This window comes from Saccopteryx leptura, chromosome 10 (assembly GCF_036850995.1).
Source record: "Saccopteryx leptura isolate mSacLep1 chromosome 10, mSacLep1_pri_phased_curated, whole genome shotgun sequence".
Taxonomy (NCBI): domain Eukaryota; kingdom Metazoa; phylum Chordata; class Mammalia; order Chiroptera; family Emballonuridae; genus Saccopteryx; species Saccopteryx leptura.
This window is the reverse complement of record NC_089512.1, coordinates 67,660,068-67,676,888: the sequence shown is the minus strand read 5'-3', so window position 1 is coordinate 67,676,888 and position 16,821 is coordinate 67,660,068. Positions and strand designations below refer to the sequence as shown.

The following is a 16,821-nucleotide window of genomic DNA, read 5'->3' as shown; positions in this document are numbered from 1 at the left end:
TAGTTGGGCACCTACATGCCCAGATAAAATATGGAGCAGTATTCTATTATTAAAAAGACAAAAGGCAAATGGGTCAAAAAAGAAATCACATGGGAAATATTTAAAATACTGTGAGACATTTGAAAACATAAACACAACATACCAAAACTTATGGTATATAGTAGAAGCAGAAAAGAAGGTTATAGTTGTAAACACTTTTCTTAAAAACAGAAGGAAGATTTCAAATCAACAACCTAAGTTCACAACCCAAGAAAGAGAAAAAGAATAACAAAGTAAACCCATAGCCAACAGAAGGAAGGAAATAATAAAGATTAGAGCAGAGATAACTAAATTGGAAAACAACTGAAAATATTAATGAAACTAAGAGTTGGTTTTTGAAAGATCAACAAAACTGACAAACCTCTAACTACATTTAAAAAGGATCAGAGTAAAATAACTAACATCAGCAATGAAAGAAAAAAACACCAAAACTGATGTCACAGAAATAAAAAAGATGATAAGACAACTATGAACAACTGTATGCCAACAAATTGGATAATCTAGAAGAAATGAATGAATTTGAAGAAACATGCAACCTACGAAGGCTGAATTATGAAGCAATAGACAATCAGAAGAGACCAATAACTAGTAAGGACATTGAGTCAATCATCAAAAACCTCCCAACAAAAGCCCAGAAATAGATGGTTTCACTGGAGAGAATTCTGCCAAATATTTAAACAACAATTAATAACAATCCTCCCTCAAACTCTTCCAAGAAAATTAAAGAGGAAGGAACACTTCCAAACTCCTTCTATGAGGCCACTATTACCCTGATACCAAAGCCAGACAAAAATACTACAAGAAAAGAAAACTGTGGACTAATATTCCTGATGAATATTAATGCAAAAACCTCCACAAAATACTGGCAAACCAAATCCAACAGCACATTAAAAGTATTATCCCACCAAGACCAAGTAGGACTTATTCCTAGAATGCAACGATGGTTCAACATGTGAAATCAATAAATATAATACATCCCATTAAGACAGTGAAGGAAAAAAAACACTTGATAATCTCAATCAATGCAGAAAAAACAACTGACAAGATCCAACAGCCTTTCATAATAAAAATGCTCAACAAACTATAAATAGAAGGAAACTGCTTCAACATAAAAAAGCTATAAATGAAAAGCTCACAGCTAACATCCTACACAATGGTGAAAGAGAAAGCATTTCCTCTAAGATTAGGAACAAAACAGGATGCCCGTTATTGCCGACTTTAGTTAACATATTAGAAGTAATTAGGCAAAAAGAAAGGAATATGCCTGACCAGGGCGGTGGCGCAATGGATAGAGCGTTGAACTGGTATGCAGAGGACCCAGGTTCTAGACCCCGAGGTCGCCAGCTTGAGCTCGGGCTCATCTGGCTTGGGCAAAGCTCACCAGCTTGGATCCAAGGTTGCTGGCTCAAGCAAGGGGTTACTCGGTCTGCTGAAGGCCCATGGTCAAGGCACATATGAGAAAGTAATCAATGAACAACTACGGTGTCGCAACAAAAAACTAATGATTGATGCTTCTCATCTCTCTCTGTTCCTGTCTGTCTGTCCCTATCTATCCCTCTCTCTGACTCTCAAAAAAAAAAGGAAGGATGGAAGGAGAAAGGAAGGGAGGGAGGGAGGGAGAGAGGGAAATTCAAATTGGAAAGGAAGAAGTAAAATGATCTCTGTTCATAGATAATATCTTGCTTGTAGAAAACCTAAGGATCACACACTCAAACACACACACAACTTTTAGAATAAATAAATGTAGCAAAGTTGCAGGATACAAAATAAACACAAATACTAATAACAAACAATCCAAAAGGGAAATTTAAAAAAACTACATTTACAATGGCATCAAAAAAAATCAAATATTTAGGAATAAACTTAACCTAGGAGGTGAAGGACTTACACATTGAAAACTACAAAACATTGCAGGAAGAAGTTAAAATAAATTAATGGAAAGACATCCTGGGTTCATGGATTGAAAGACTTAATGTTCTTAGGATGTCAATATTACCTAAAGCAACTTACAGATCCAACACTATCTCTCTATCAAAATCCGAACAGAATATTTTGCAGAAATGAAAAGAAAAATCCTAAAATTTATATGAAATCTAAAGGGAACTTGAATAACTACAATAATTTTGAAACAGAAGAACAAAGTTGGAGAATGCTCACTTACTGACAGACATATTACAAAGCTATAGCAAACAAACCATTGTGGTACTGGCATAAAGACAGACACAGAGACCAATAAAATAGAAAAGAGCACAAAAATAACCTTGCATGTATGGTCAAATGATTTTTAACAAGGGTGCCAAGACCACTCAATGGGGAAAGAATCATCTTTTCAAAAAACAGTTCCTTTTGGTCCTGGTCAGTTTGCTCAGTGGTACAGCATCAGCCCAGTGTATGGATGTCCCGGGTTTGATTCCTGGTCAGGGCACAAAAAAAAGCAACTATCTGCTTCTCCATCCTTCCCCATTCCCTTCCCCACCCCCTTTCCTCCTCCCTCAGCCATGGCTCGATTGGTTCAAGCTCATCAGCCCCACACACTGAGGATTACTGGAGCCTCTACTTCAGGTGCTAAAAATAGCCCAGTTGCAAGCATGGCCCCAGATGGGCAAAGCATCAGCCCCAGACAAGGTTGGGGGGGTGGCCAGGTGGATCCAGGTCAGAGCACACACGGAGGTCTATCTCCCCTCTTCTCACTTGGAAAAGAAGGAAAAAAAAATAAATGAAACTGTATACAAAGTGGAGAAAAATGTTTGCATTGTGTACTCCCCTTATTATGATAAAGTGTCTATTGAACAGCATGAACATTTCCTGACAAACTGTCAATTCTTAAACACCCTTTATCTTTCATCATTTCCACAGCTTTTCTCTGAGATCTAAAAAGGATCAAGATTGTTCTCCAGTGTTTTTCCAAGTGTAACTGAGCTGGAAGCTGAAAAATACAAAGAGAACCACTCATCATGTGAACTGTTTAAAGCAGTGGAATCACTGCAGAAATGATATCTTACTCTTAATTTGTTTGAATCAAACTTTAACCTCTAGTAACTGGACACCCCGTTCTTTTAGGCAGGGAAAGTGCAGCCGGATGGAGAACATGGAGGTATATAAAATAGCACACTTGTTGTTTTTTTTTTCTCTTAAAGATACAAATTGAATTAATTTAACACAGTTGGAGCAAATTACCATTATATGTCCTCAATTTAAGGACCCAATGGAATAGGACTCTATGTTTCCAGTCTCAGGCCACATGGTTTTCATTACTTAATTAGGATCCTACATTTCAACTTGCTCATTTAAATAGATGCAATCAGTTTACTTGCGAGGGCCTCAAGTATTTTCAAATCTTTCCTGATCTGTCAAAGGAGCTACACTATCCTAACGTCTTTAGATTTGTCTAGGTACTGAACGGGTTATCTGATATGACAAGTTACACCAAATATTATTTCTACTGCACACCAAATTATTTTACTGAAACTTTCCCCCAACACACGAGTGATAAAGAAGTCCTTTCCATGCACATGAGTCTTTTTCTTTTTAAAGTTAAAATGAGAACAGTGTGGCCTGACCAGGCAGTGGCGCAGTGGATAGAGCGTCGGACTGGGAGGTGGAGGACCCAGGTTCAAGACCCCAAAGTCGCCAGCTTGAGCGCGGGCTCATCTAGTTTGAGCAAAGCTCACCAGCTTGGACCCAAGGTCGCTGGCTCAAGCAAGGGGTTACTCGGTCTGCTGAAGGCCCACGGTCAAGGCACATATGAGAAAGCAATCAATGAACAACTAAGGTGTTGCAATGAAAAACTGATGATTGATGCTTCTCATCTCTCTCCGTTCCTGTCTGTCTATCCCTATCTATCCCTCTCTCTGACTCTCTCTCTATCTCTGTAAAAAAAAAAAAATGAGAACAGTGTAACTGGTGTGGACTAGGTGCAGGATGCACACTTCGGGTTGTTCACAGCATAAAGGTGTAGATAGGGTGGAAGGAATCTCAAGTGTCACCACCCACTTGACAAGCCTAGAGAGCCAGTTAACACAGCTTTAGCGAATCTGCTGCCGAGATGGGAAAAGAACTCAGCATTCCCACTTCTCTACCAGCAGCCAGTCTAGCCCTCTCCCCAACTCCTCCTCCATCTGGCAGGACCAGCAAGAGCGTTCCACGTGGATGAACCAGGACCAGAGCTGGCTCAGTGATCTGCACATGTATAAGCCTCCCACTCAGGTCACAGACGGTCTCCTGCTCTTTGCAATGACTGAATTGATGGGATGGGCTCAGGCAGGTGCAACAAGGAAAGCCAGAAAGCAATCCTCAGGCAGCATCCATGGTGGGTCCCCTACTGCTGCTGTCGGCTGTCGTCAGCCCAGCTGGAAGAGATGCTGGTGTCCCAGAAAGACCTTTTGAAGCAGGAAGGGCTGTGACAGAGTCCATGCTGTGACAGGCATAATTATTTCCAATAACTGTCTGTCTAGGCAGCCTGGTGATTTCCAAAGGAAAGAGCCCCTTCGTTGCAACCAGACACTCAGTGCATATTTGGGGGGTGTACAAGGGACAATTTTGAACTTATTTCTTATGTTAGGTCACAATGCCAATGTTGGGAAAACAGCTGTGTTAGGCTTGCTCCCTTGCACTTTGCATGCTTAATGCATGAGCATGTGGCAAAGCCACGTGTGTACAGCCTCTATAAGGCTACGGGTGCTTTCCCTGGCTGGATCGCTTCCCCACCACTGCTAGGGGCGGTCTTGCTGTTTGCTCACCCTCCACCACGAGAAGAGGTTTTCCCCTGCCTGTCTGCTCACTAGCTGTTGGGAAAATCTAATAAATAGGAAAGGCCCAACACTTTCCAGCTCTGCCGTTCCTCTACTGTCTGCCTGAATCCAGTGTGAAACTGCCTGGCCTCAGCCACCAGCATTACAACCAACAACTCCCGTCTCTTAATTTATTTGGCAAGGCAGAAAAGAATATCATCAACTTTGGATGTGCACTCAGGATCTGTTTTAGGGGCAAATCCCCATTTGAAACAAGATGGGCCACGAGAACCTCCTGTGAGCCATGCTCTGTGAACAGAGAGCTGAATCACTCAGGCTGTGACTGGCAGGGATGGCAGCACAGAGCACGGCTCGGGCGAGTTTGAATTCCGGTCTGATGCCTACTAGCACTGAGATTTTTTTTATTTTTTTTTGTATTTTTCTGAAGCTGGAAACGGGGAGAGACAGTCAGACAGACTCCCGCATACGCCCGACCAGAATCCACCTGGCACGCCCACCAGGGGGTGATGCTCTGCCCCTCCGGGGCGTCGCTTTGCCCCGACCAGAGCCACTCTAGCGCCTGGGGCAGAGGCCAAGGAGCCATCCCCAGCGCCCAGGCCATCTTTGCTCCAATGGAGCTTCGGCTGCGGGAGGGGAAGAGAGAGACAGAGAGGAAGGAGAGGGGGAGGGGTGGAGAGGCAGATGGGCACCTCTCCTGTGTGCCCTGGCCGGGAATCGAACCCGGGACTTCCGCACACCAGGCCGACGCTCTACCACTGAGCCAACTGGCCAGGGCCAAGCACTGTGATTTTGAACAAGTCTCACAGACTCTCCAAGCCTCAGTTTCCAACTTGGTAATGTGGGATATTGTGAGTCATTGTGGAGGCAGAATTGACATCCTCTATGGAAATCACTTGAAAGTGTCTGGTACTTACAGAGACTTTAGTAAATGAAGACTATTATTTCCAAATGATAGGGCCTGTCCTTTGAAGAGGAGGTCATTTTAACCAAATGTCATAGACTGCTTCTCTGTGTTGATCAGATTGTTGTTGAAATTTCCACTTTGTACGAGCAAACATTCTTTGGAATCTTCCTTGTCACGTGTCCCCTTCCTTCTGCTCAGCAAGCCTACATTGGAACTTTCCACTTGCTGCTACAAATCTTTCAGTCGGCAGTGAAACCCCATCCTGCCTGCCCCCTGGACCACCCACAGCAGCAGCTCTGGGGCAGACCACCACACGTGTCCCTCACCTTGCCTTTGGTGTCACACCTTCTCTGCCTCGGGGAGTTCACGGCCATGTCCATTCACTGCTCTTCTTCCAACTAGATGAAGCTTCCAGGGCATGGGGATTGCCTCACACTCTCTTCACATTCTCCTCAGTACCAGGCACATGTCCAAGAATCTTCCAGGTTCTCTGATCCCTTGTCTGGTTAAGTGTGGTTCACAGCACAGCATACCCTGAGAGCTTGTTAACAATGCAGAGTCTCAGGCTTTGCCCCAGACCTGCTGAATCAGAATAGGATTCTCCAGGTGATGTGAGTGCGCAAAGTTGGAGAAACACTTCAGTCCTTCACCTCTTCCCTTTACAGATTTACCCATATTCAATACCACCCACACTGTTTACCAAATACATATATTTTAAATAATTTTACATTGGCACAATGTCTTGCTTAGCTTCATTCTAAGCAATAATATCCAGTCTGTTAATAGTTCATATAGCAAGGCAGAAACAAATATGTTATTTAATAAGAGCATTTATTCTTATACCCATTAAAATAAATACCCATAACATGAAAAAGACTATCCATCTATCATCTAAAATCAACTCACATACAACCAGGAGCTCCCCAATCTCAGTTTAATAAACACAGCTCTAGGCCTTTTGTAGCTGAATTGGAAGATGACTCCCCAACTCCTTAGCCAGTCTTCCTGGTCGGGCCTGCTCTACCCTTCATGCTGGCTCTGTGGGCGCCTGTGCATGTGGTCGTGGTTGGCAGTGAGCGGGCTCTGGCCCTGCACCATCCCTTCATTAATTGCTGAGTCATATCCACTCTGTGAGGCTGATATTTTGGGGTAGCTGATCTCAAGGCTCCCTGTTAGGAAAATAGCTGTATTAGGCTTGCTAGCTTGTTCTTTGAAGGGTTAGAGTGTGAGGACATGGCAGCCCCATGTGTGTATAGCCTATGTAAGGCTACAGGTGCTTGTCCTCAGGGTGGATGGCAGACTATGGATCACCTGCCCGCCACTGTGAGGGGCCGTTTTTTGCTGTTAGTTAGCCTGCTGCCGTGAGAAGAGGTTTTCCCCTGCCGGTTTGCTCTTCCACCATTGCGAGACTCTACTAAACAGGAATAGCCCAACACTCTCTGGCACTACAGTTTTTCTACTGTCTGCCTGAATCCAATGTGGACCTGCCTGGCCTTGGCCCCTGGTCAGCAAACTGTGGCTCATGAGCCACATGCAGCTCTTTGCCCCCTTGAGGGTGGCTCTTCCACAAAATACCACATGCAGGCGCTACCTTGATAAGGAATGTACCTACCTACATAGTTTAAGTTTAAAAAATTTGGCTCTCAAAAGAAATTTCAATTGTTGTACTGTTGACACTTGGCTCTGTTGACTGATGAGTTTGCCGACCACTGGCTTGGCCACCGGCATTACATCTGGTATAATTGGCAGGATTTGGATTAGACTGGTATGGAGCTGCCAAAACCCTTGAAGGGTGAGACAGAGGAGTGGTCCTTTTTCTCCATCACATGGTTCCCGTGGCTGTCCTGTTGGGGGCCATGGGCTGAGTGTTTTTACATCCCTGTGAGAAGAAACCAAAAGCTCTGTGCAAAAGGCCACCTGAGTTTGAGAACTCCAGGATGAGCTCAGACTAAGTGCCAACAGCAGCAAGAACTGCAACAGTTTCTGGAAAAAGAGGCTGTTTTTCAGAGCTTCAGTTTGAAATGCAGGCTGAACACCAATGGCACCTGGAATTGGAGTAGTTGCTTGAGAAGGAATTGCAGTTTCATGAACTCCAGTTTTCCCTAGAAGCAGAATGTTGGCAGAGTCAGATGTTAAAAAAACAGCAGGTTCAAGAGCTCAAGTTCTAGCTTTAGGCCAAGAGCCGGCAGCCTTCGGCCGGTGCTGAAGACAGAGCTGCATTTGTGCTAGTGGAGTGGCTCTGAGTCAGTGGTTTTAGTCATTTCTGACTCTTCTGAGGAGGAGGAGGTTCAGGGTGAAACTGCCATCGGCAGACTCAAGAGCTCTGCTGATGGTCACTCAGAAAGTAAAAACCCAGCAGCCAAGAGTGTCTCAGGGCTGGCACAACTCCCTCTGCAGGTAGTGGAGCTCTCTGTGGTCCTGCTAAACAACCAGACTGAGCTGATGGAGTTAGGGGAAAAATTCAGGCAGAAACCCAAGGCCCTGGCAGCCTGGTGGCTGTGGTTGTGGTACATCAGAATGGATAACATCATGCTCTCCAGAACAGAGATGGAGAAACTGGCCACCATTACCACACACTCTTGCCTAAGACAGAAACTTCAGAACTGCCATGACAATACAGGAAACCATACCCCATTACAGCGGTCAGCAAACTCATTGTCAGAGCCAAATATCAACAGTACAATGATTGAAATTTCTTTTGAGAGCCAAATTTTTTAAACTTAAACTATATAGGTAGGTACATTCCTTATCGAGGTAGTGCCTGCACGTGGTATTTTGTGGAAGAGCCACACTCAAGGGGCCAAAGAGCCACATGTGGCTCGCGAGCCGCAGTTTGCTGACCACTGCCCTATTAGAATGGGTGATGGCTGCCATTACTATGGTTGGCAGAATGCTGGAGACTTGCCAGGGGTACTGAATCAGTGGCAGTTGTATACAGACCTGCAGCAGGTCCTCCGGGAACTAGATATGAGGAATGTTGCTTTCTACCTGAGGTCCCGTGGGCCAGATGAAGAGATATTTACAGTAGGGATGAGGGGCCTTATTCTTTGTAGTGCCCACCAGCCCTTTTTGGGCCACTAGTGGCTATCTTGAGCCCCTATGTGGGGCAGCCCATCAGCACAGTTACATAGATGGTGGCAGACTTGGGGGAGCTGGAGGCAGCATGGGACTGTAAAGCTGTGTGGGCTACAGCCCGCAATGCCTCCTCAACTAACAAGACACATGGGCTGATAAAGGTTATCTAAACATAGGTGTGGGTCGATCTGATTGTGGCTAGGCCAGATAGAAAATGGATGGCACATCTAACTAAGTCCTGTTAGAGCTTTGGTGGCAACTTACGCCAAAACAGAAGTTCCAGTCACTGAAAAAGCAGGGAAAGCCAGCGGCCCCGGCACTGCCAAGAAAATGACTGGTATTCTGGTTGCATGGTTGTAGGATTATATGATGGAGACAGCTGAGGGAGAGGAGGATCCTTAAGACCCATTGTCCCAGTTTGAACAGGGGGAAGGCTGAGGGACCCACCTAACAGAGATGGGTGGGGTCAGTGCTGGAGGCCCCTTATGGAATTGGAAATCCACTGGTCCCCTTCTAATGTGTAGCAGATGTTGTCAATAGAAGATAAAGAGTGCTTTTTTTGTAGCAGCGGCAGTAAGAGAAATGTCAACGCGGCACAGGCCTTGAATGTGTTTGACCCTGCCAGGCCCTGTAAGCTCTTGAGGGGTTTGGATGGGGCTTGTGGCAATGGACAGAGCACTTACGGCAAGGTCCTGAGGTCTGCTATCAAAGAGCTGTGCGGCTAGTTACCTGTAATGGACTTCTACTTTGGGTGATTTGCACAGACAGCTGGGCTGACTATCATGGACTCATAACTGAGTGGTGTAATGGATTCTTAGACTGTGACCAGAAAGAGGCACTGGCTCCCTTGCTGGATAGACATGCCACTTGTATTACAAGAGACCCTGATGGGGAGAGGCGCCACCTGTGGAGGTCCTCCTGCACCAGGAAGCTGCTCTCATCCAGTTGCAGAGATGCACCACGGACACTTCCCTCAATGGACATGGCCCTGGGCTACACAGGCCCTCCCACCTACCATGGGGTAGAGGGCTGGAGATGGGCCTCCAGTTAACTCCCTGGGCAGAGTGCTCAGGAAGACACTGTGAAGGGCACCTTTGTAATTATTGTCATTTTTGGTGTAGCTTGTGCCTTTGTAATTCAGTTGCTGTAGTCTGTACTGTTTCAGTTTCTGTAATGTACCTCATTCTTCACACAGGGACCATCATGGAAGATACCTGCCGTGTAGATTGTGAGGCGATCAACCCTGAAGGGGTGGACTGTGGGAAAACAGCTGTGTTAGGCTTGCTTGCTTGCACTTTGCATGATCAGTGCGTGAGCATGTGGCAGAGCTGTGTGTGTGTATGTGTGTGTGTGTGTGTGTGTGTGTGTGTGTGTGTGTGTGTGTAGTCTTTGTAAGTCTCCAGGTGCGTGCCCTCAGGGCAGATGGTGGATTGTGGATTGCTTGCCCACCACTATGAGGGGCCATATTTTGCTGTTTGTTTGCTGCTATGAGAAGAGGTTTTCCTTGCCGGTTTGCTTGTCTACTGTTGTGAGAATCTAATAAACGGGAATGGCCTCATGCTTTCTGGCTCTGCAGTTCCTCTATCTGCTCGAATCCAGTGTGGACCTGCGTGGCCTTGGCCACCAGCATTACACTCCCTTACAAGTCAAACAATATAATAAATGAGAGCAGAGGTTCTGAAGTCAGAATGACTGGGGATTAAAATTAAGGCTACATTCCTTGCTAATTTCATTAAGCCTCCATATTCCTCACCTGTTAAATGGGAATAATAATAACATTAAATGGACATCACAGAATTTGTAAGACAAAAATATTAAAACTGAAAAATTACTAAAAGTGAAATCTGGCACATTCTCAGCGTTCAATAAATAATATAGTGGTTAACATTTGTTCCTAACCTGCACTAATAATAAGAGCTAACATTTATGGAGTATTTCACACAGAACAGGCATCTGCCCTTTTATCCTTACAGTAACCCAATAAGGTAGGAGGCACACACAAAAAGGTGAAGCCACTTGCTCTAAGACACACATTTATTAAGTGATGCCACTAGAGTAGCAAACTGGCCGTCTGACTCAGGAGCCAGTGTTCATCAGCACAAACCACCCTGCCTTTCTGTAGAATACTAGTCAGCACACAGATTTCGCCTGCTCAACACATATCACGTGATCTTGGCAAAGTTCCACAGCACTTGGTGAACAACTCTTGCTACTGTTTACTTCTACCTCTCTTACTGAGCCTTTGTACTGGAACAAGATGCTACTAGGCATCAGGAATTTCATCCTCTAGTTACGGTAAGAACTTCTTTATTTTTTTAATGCTTTAAAAACATTTAAGTATAACATACATAAAAAGGTGAATAAAACGTAGATACAACTCCATAATCATTTCCAAGGGAAAAAGCATGTGCCCATCAATCTGTTGCCCCAAAGGCAACTAATACTTCCCTTCCCTCCTCTTCAAATGTAACCACTGTTCCAGCTTTCTCAATCTCTGCACTATATACATTTTGGGCTGGGTAATTCTTTGCTATGGGGCCATCCTGTGCATTGCAGGTTGCTGACCGGAATCTCTGGCCTCTGTCCACTAGATGCCAGCAGTACCCTCCCATGACCACTTCTCTGGACAGTCACAGGTGTCCCCTAGGGGCAGCATTACCCTGGTTGAGAAACACTGCACCATGTTTTTCGGTAATCCCTTCCTTGCATTCCTTTATAGGTTTACTACATTAGCATACATCCCTTAAACACTATCATTTAATCTTGCCTGCTAAAAGGAGTTTTTTATCATTTAACCTAGTATAAAGAACCCTAATCAAGGCCCCTAAAACAGCCTATATAGGTGAGGTGGCCACATAGTTTATTATCCAAACGAGGCACAGACATGGACCAGAATTGACCCGGATAAGCCAGGATGGTTACACACCTGTAAGGCACTTCTGCTGTGAGTATCATCCCCACAGTTGGACACAGTTAGGGTCCCCTCTCCCACTTGGTAACTGTACATGGATGACAGGGAACAATCAATAGCGCCCAACTGCAAGGTCAAAGTAGTACAGACCTAAATAAATATCTCAGGCTGAGGACTAGCAGAGCAGAGCACTCACTGGCCTATAGCTTTAAGGAGGTACGTTCTTCAAATAATGTACTCCACAACACCACTTAACTATGTTCATCATGTTAGCACAACAAATTGATTAAAATAAATGCTTTCCAAGATTTCCACATAAAGGGAACATAATCTGCCCCTTAAGAGGTTGGATCTTTAGAGGACTTCAATCAATATATCTGTACTTTCCCCCTTCCTATCATTGAGAAGTACAGCAACCACTATCAATGTGGTCTGCTCTGCATTTTGATTTCCTAAATCCTGACATGGACCATGTGAAAAGTGACAGCTAAGGCTTTCCTTACCAACGTGAAGAGTCAGCTTGTTCACCCACTGGCCTCAGTATAATTCTGTTCATCCTCCATTGTTGTGGGCATCAAAGAGAACACAAATCAGACTACACCGAGTTAGGCACTTGTACACAGCAGTGAACATTCATTCGATCCTCAACACCCACTCCTCCCTTTTCCAGCAGTGTATTCACTGGAAGTCCAGTCATCTGGTGTCCACAGAACACATGGTCTAGATGGGACTCCAGCCCTGGGACTAAGGGTTTTCTTCCCCCCAAGCCAATTGGGCCAATCAAAATGGATTTTGAGACTTTTTGTTCAAGAACTGGGGAAGCAGAGTTTTTTTCTCTCCTGTTGGACTTGAATCTGGAATTGTGTAAAGCAGCAACCACTATAGTCATCTGGCCCCCCAACAAGGAACAAGGAACCCAACACGCAGAAGATGAAAGAGGAAGGTGGAGCTGAAGACAAGATGAAAGAGATCAGATCCTGCAGTCCTTGTTCAGCCCTGAGCGAGATGCTGACGGGGCCACGTTCTCCTGTGTACCTTTAGTGACCTGTATATATGAAAAATATCTCAATTCCATTTAATTAGGTGTTCATAATCTATTCCAAAAATAGACCATGTGGCAGTAGCTTTCAAACTTTTTTGACATCACCTCACAGTAAAAATTACATTTTGACTGCAACTCAGATATAGAACTGACTCGGGTTTCATGAAACTACAGAATCCTTACTAACAGAGTAATGCTGATATTTCTCTCGTTATACTTTTTTTCTAAGTGCTTTTAAATAAAAGTGGTTGCAGTCCACAAAGTTGATTTCATAACCTTCATTTTGGAAAACACTGCTTTATAGGATTAGGTTGAAAATTTATTTCACCAGGAAGAGTAAGACAAGAATGACAAAAAAAAAGAAAGAAAAAAAGGAAATGACATAATAATTTTAGTCAATCAGGTTATTGAAGAAAATAGAAGGTTTGGTCTTTAAATCAAGTATCTAGCAAAAGAAAATTGCTATCTTTCTTTTTCTCTCTGACTTCCCAGGTCACATGTTTACCAGAAGAGGAGAAAAACATCTTAATGACCAAGAAATAAATAATTAAAAAATATATAAGTGCCTTCTAAAACAAAATAAAAACCATGTCTAAAAAGAGAGCGATGAGAAATACAGTATAAGTAAGGAAAGAGGCACCTAAGTCTTGCTGGTGAGTTGAGTTACACGATTTATTCACCTATGGGCTAAAGAGAGTAATTTCAGTGAATCTCAGCACAGTTGAGTATGTACAAATAGATAAGATTAGACCGCTTCATGATAAGATCAGACCGCTGGGGCAGACCTAGAGAGGAAGGGAGGGCAGAGAGAGAGGGAGATCACTTGCAGTACAAGCCTCAAGCCTGCCCTATGTATGTAATGTAAGATAACTACACAGAGTTCCTGAAATGCTAGACAATTACTGCAGACTGGATAAGATAGGGTATTTTTAACTGTTTCCTCTGGATCTTATTTGTATTGTCAGTTAGCCAAAACTCCCTTTTTCATTTGCTCAGAAACACTGCAGAGTCTTGATTAAATCTGTGAATCAAATAGTGAACGAGGGTTCTCAGGCTTATTGGAAAAAGAGGCCGGGGAGAGTAAACAATACTGAGAAAACTTTGGCTGCTTTTATACTCCAGAGAGGCTGTGAAGTTAACTCCTCCCACCCTTTTCTAGATTGTGAAATTCAATGGAAGTTGTCTGCCTCTTTGAGAGCCTCATAAACTTGTCTGCCACTAAGATGGAGATTTATTAATTTCAAAACAGAGTGAACTTTGGGACAATGAGTTGCACACTCAGGAGAAGTGACTTCTGTGAACTTCCCAAGTGATCATGAAAATCAAACCTCACTATAATAGTATTTTAGGTATATTTCTTTATTCCCATCATCATAGTGTTCAAATATATCCCACCTGCATTAATTAAATTTTAGCAAACAAAGGTATTTGATTAATACTTGCCAATGTCATAAAGAAGTGATAAACTCTCCTGTTCCAGAAGTCCTGGGAATTGCCTAAATTTTTAGCTCTTTTAAGAAATGGAAACTCTGTTCCACAGCAGGGACTGCACCTTCACTGGGGGGGGGGGGGGGGGGGGTGAGAGTACATGTGCATTCATTTGTGTATGCATGCACTGCTTTTTATTACAGAAGTTTCAGAAATAGAAAAAGGAAGAGAGAATCACAGAAACATCAAAATATCTATCACTCAGTTTGTGACCTTAAATTTAGAGATCAAAATATATGCTGAGTGCTTACCTCAGGGTAGTCACTCTTTTAAACATCATCGTATTTACTATCATGAAAAACATATGAGGTGGTTTTGTTCTTGTCATTACTGTAATTATCATTTCCTTCCTCCTGGTTAATGTCACATCAGCACACATCTTTTAGAGGCACTGCCATAGTTAAGATTCTGGCATCTGGAATAAGACCTCATGCAAACTCCAGATTGCCAGTATGACCTATAGCAAGTGTGGCTTAACCTCCCTCCAGGGCTCAGTTTACCACTCCATGGACTACCTAGGTAGCCCCCGGAATGCTTCCTGGGGTGCCACACACACAGTGAACATCTACCATTCTCTAGTCTGTGTGAGGGATAGAAGTGTAGCCTGATGGGGTTAAGTCAGGCAAAGCTACGTTTCTTCCCCTTCAGACGTTTGAGTTGGACGTCTGACAGGTCCATTCTCTTTGGGACAGGAAACAAACATGTCAGTGATTGCGCTAAAATCGTGTACACATCCTCCGAGTCGGTGGTAAACTTCTGAGCAAACACCAGTTAACCCTGAAGGATCACCCAGCTTTCCGGAAAGACCACTGCTGTCAACTCTTGAATCTTCCGTCCCAAAGGGGCCACCTTCCAGACGCAGCCGTCTGCTCCTAGCAAACAGACCAAGTCTGTTCTCAAAGTTCAGAGAAGCTGGTTTCGGTATGTTTACAAGCCCTAGCAGATTGCAGGAATGTTCAGGATAATGATTACCCCACCCAGGAGCGCCCGGTCCAACCCTCTCACAGCTGGGGAAAAGCGGCTACACAAAGGAGAGCAAGCGAGACTTTCTCCCGCGGTGCTTTCTCGGCCCCGGGAGGGGTTAATACAAGCTCTCACCAGACCCCTTTGGGGAGCATGACCGGGCACTGCTCCCTAGTATCGTTCAGACCACAGGACATTCAATGCAAAGGAAGAATTTATAATCTAGTCCAAATCGAACGGCATTTCTCAAAATACCACTTTGTTTTGCCCTCCCCAGACGAAACTGAAAAGTGAAATATTCAAGAAAAAGAGAGTGGATTCCACACGCACGCAGCCTGCCTATCGTAGGAGCGGCTAGGATCAGACACACCCATACAAAAAGGCAGCCGAATCAAAACCCGTGTCTTCTGCTAGCGCACGGGATTTCCCTCCACTCTGTTCTCTCCGTTTTGAAAGTATCTCTGAGCAACCGGATCTGGGACTCATCAGCATTTCTCCCCACCTCCCACGAACGCGCGGCCACCAAAGCACATGGTCCCTGGTGGCGCGTTTGCAAACCATCAGCGCCAACGTCTGGAAACCCCCAAACTTCCTGTCTCCACACCACCAAAGGGCCCAAACCGCCGCGCCAGCGCTCGGGGGACCCCAGCGGACGCGCACACAGCCCCCCAGTCGCGGGGCGGGGTTTTATGCTCGCCGCAGCTGGGACCGCACCTCCACTGGGGGTCTCGAAACCTGCGTCCTGCTCCGGGAGCGCACGGGGAGCGCGGGCTGTAGCCGGTCTCACTGTCGCGCCCCGCAGCGCAGCCCCGGTACCGGGCAGTCGCCTACCTACCTGCTCGCTGCCTCCTGCCTCCGGCGCGCGGGGGCGGTCCACCGCTACTTTATTGTCTGGGCTCCCCGCGCCTGACCGGGACCGGCTTTGCGCCAGCCCTGCGTCCTTCCCCGGAGGCTGCCGCCCTCCTCCTCTCCGCTCGGGCTCCTGCTCGGCACGCGAGCCGCGCAGCCCCACTCCCCGGCTGGCTGGGCAGCCGGCGACCGCCGCATCCCCCAGCCCGGGAGGCTTGTCGCCCCCGCCGCCGCTCGCCGCACGTCCTCGCTGTGATCCACACTTAACAGCTGTGCCCGGGCCGCCCTCCTCACGTCCTTCCGTCCTTCCGTCCTGCCCGCCTCCTCCCTCCGGCAGCCCCGGCTGTGTGCTCCTCTCTCCCCAGCTGCCCCCGCCCGCCGCCTCTCCGCTGCTGCGCTGTTCCGGTCCAGTCATTGTATAGGGAGGGGAGGAGTGGGGGGAGCGGGAGGGAGGGAGGGGCGCCCTCAGCCCCCGCGGTGCGGCTGCGGGCTGCGTGCGCCTTCCCGACAGAGAAAAGACGCTGGTGCCAGGGGGCGCGGAGAGGCTGGTGCTGCCGGGGGTAGGGGGAGGGGACGGAGCCAAGCCCGTGCCTCTGTTCTCCTTCACTCGGAAAAGCGCAGGGTGGGACTTGATTCGCCTCTCAGGCTTCAAGCATCCCAGGACCCGACTGCTCATACAAAGAGAGAAGGAGGCACCTAGACAGGATGGGTGGGAGTGGGTTCCTGCAGACCTGGTGCCTCTGCACCAGAAAGAAAGAAAGAAATGGAGGGAAAGAAGAAGGGAGGGTGATAAGAGAGA

At 45.9% G+C, this 16,821-nt stretch overlaps 1 protein-coding gene and 1 non-coding gene across 2 annotated transcripts in view; both read right to left on the bottom strand.

The window, feature by feature from the left end:
- FRMD4B (FERM domain containing 4B) overlaps window positions 1–16,322 on the bottom strand; it is a 328,332-nt gene extending 312,010 nt beyond the window's left edge. Inside the window, exon 1 of the mRNA XM_066350510.1 lies at window positions 16,009–16,322. The gene's annotated coding sequence lies outside the window, so the exon portion shown is untranslated. The remainder of the gene's footprint in view (window positions 1–16,008) is intronic.
- TRNAT-GGU (transfer RNA threonine (anticodon GGU)) lies at window positions 5,490–5,565 on the bottom strand. The gene has a single exon. It is a non-coding gene; the product is annotated as a tRNA-Thr (tRNA).
- Window positions 16,323–16,821: the final 499 nt, after the last annotated feature.